This window comes from Aptenodytes forsteri, unplaced genomic scaffold (assembly GCF_000699145.1).
Source record: "Aptenodytes forsteri isolate BGI_AS27 unplaced genomic scaffold, ASM69914v1 Scaffold174, whole genome shotgun sequence".
Lineage (NCBI taxonomy): Eukaryota > Metazoa > Chordata > Aves > Sphenisciformes > Spheniscidae > Aptenodytes > Aptenodytes forsteri.
The window spans coordinates 3,014,529-3,016,980 of record NW_008794603.1 but is presented as its reverse complement, the minus strand read 5'-3'; the positions used below and the strand labels follow the sequence as shown (position 1 = coordinate 3,016,980).

The 2,452-nt window shown below is 35.2% G+C and overlaps 1 protein-coding gene across 1 annotated transcript in view; it reads left to right on the top strand.

Annotated features, from left to right (window-relative positions):
- The window catches only part of BAZ2B (bromodomain adjacent to zinc finger domain 2B), a 129,031-nt gene that overhangs the window by 38,154 nt on the left and 88,425 nt on the right, over positions 1-2,452 (top strand).

Below are 2,452 nucleotides of genomic sequence, written 5' to 3'. Positions count from 1 at the left end.
CAAAAAAAAAATTTTTGTTTTTTTTTTTTTTTTTTTTTTGCTAAGCGACATTCATATTGTGAATACATTTTACATAGTACTTGTTTATTGAAGGAATGAAATTAATTTAAAATTGCCTATTTCAAATGTGAAAGAAATTTTCAGTTTGCAAAGCTGCCTTGGAAGCGAGGATCAACCTAAGGATTGATCTAGCAAACTCTGTGCCACTTTCAGATTAAGATCTAATAATCAACTTCTTGAATATACATCATGTTCTCAGCATTCAAGCCCAACTCCTACTGTATTTTTGTATTTGGAGGAATAGTTTCTTCTAATGGCACTTGAGATTGAAAAGGTGAATTTCAAAATGTCATAGTCGTAGATAGTCTTGACTAGAGTGAAACATCTTGGCTTAAATCAGAAACTTATATGGAAGATTTCTCCATGCAAGAATGTCATTTTTGTGAATGAAACTCATATTTCAAATGAATGATGCATATGTCATCAACAGAACAAGAAATGCTAAATAAATCTTCCCTGCTGTTTCTTTCTTCACTTTGGAGAACAAATCGTATACATTCTTTTTGTTAGCCTGAGTACTACTGACTCTTACAAGATATACAGCAAATAGGAAGTTTTTCAGCTTAAATTCATGGTAATCTACTACTTTCAGACAAACTTGGTACTTGCAGTAGAGTGAGCAAGTGTGTATTCTCCAAACTGAAACACTCTTCTGCCCTGATACTATAGAACCAGTAGATTCTGAGTGCCCTACTACAGCCTGCGTTTGTTCATTTGCAGCTTCCTTGGGAAGAAAAATAGAAACCAGAATGTCTGTGTACCTAGAATTATGTCTCAACTATTTATTTTAATTGCTCTAAAATCAGCCAGAAAAGTTCTTGACTAAAACCGATCCAGAACAAATAACAATGTGTTTTATTTTTCAGTACCCCACTACAAATTCAACTCCAAAAGACTTATGTGTCTATGTTCATTAACCCATGCCATTTGAAATATGGCATATTAGATATAAGGAAGACATTTTTTTATGCTGAGGGTGGTGAAACACTGGAACAGGTTGCCCAGGGAGGTGGTGGATGTCCCATCCCTGAAAACATTCAAGGTCAGGTTGGATGGGGTTGGACTAGGTGACCTTTAAAGGTCCCTTCCCACCCAAACTATTCTGTGATTCTATGAAATGGTTCTCTGTGGTGGTTCCCAGAATGTAGTAGGAGTTCATTTACATATGGCTGTAAATGTACAGTCCCAAATTGAGGATTTATGTGATTCATTTACCTCTCCTTGCTGCCTTTGCTTTATAGATATTACAGCATGTAATTTTGAAACATTGTAACATTGTAACATTGTGTGTATACATAGGATATATATTTGGTCTATCAAAATACAGTAAGACTAAAGCAGATGAATAATGTAATAAATATACTAAACTGCCAGTTTCTTTCTTCATTAGAAAATCCAGGTAGTCCTTTTCTTAAGTAGTTTTAAAAATTTTATTCTCAACTTTTATTTAAAAAAAAGAAGTTTCATTTCTGCCTGATAGCTAATAAAGACTGATAGTAATTCCCAGTATTCACAGGTTGTTTCCTTTTAGGTTTTTTTAATGGTCAGATCCTTTGCCTGGCTGCATCTGATCTTTAAGAACATATATATTTTCTCAAGGACACTGTATTCCTAAAAACAAGCTGGAATGTAGTTTACTATAAGTACTGTCCCATCAGTTTTATTTATGAGTATATCCATTTCTTTGCCTGACACAGTACACTATGGTTACTGTTGCATCCACTCTGAAAAGGTATACACTGTCCTGGAGAAACTTCATAGAAGTGTTTGTGCTGTTAACCAGCCAAAGACTGTTTTCCCATGAATGACCTATGGCTGGAACTGCAGTTTCATTGAGTCAAAACTTTCTTGAATGTACAGGATATTCTGTAGTCAAGACAGATGAGTATCCTAGCCTGTTCCTTAACTGAGATGTTATTCACTTCTGTGATATTAAAAAAAAAAAAAAAAAAGACAATGTCTGTCAATCTCAATTTGATAATTAAATTATCTTCACATTTAAAAATGCATTTCTCTAGCATCTAATAAAATAATTGTTTAAGAATGAACAATTATTCTTACTAAGAGAAGGTAAAGGCATCTTAATCTATGCATTAGATTAGAGAGGTTCTTTTTATTCCAATTCATCTATTTATTTGCTTTGCAGCAATCAATAGTCTATTAAGTAGTCTCTGCAATAAAGTTGATTGCATATCCTGTAAGGTCCCCACGATGCATGGTGAATTAGGACTGGGAGTCTTTATGCTTTATACAAGAAGGGCCGGAAGGAGAATCTGGGGAACTACAGGCCTGTCAGCCTGACCTTGGTGCCAGGGAAGATTATGGAGCGGTTCATCTTGAGGGCGCTCACAAGGCATGAGCGGGACAACCAGGGGATCAGGCCCAGCCAGCA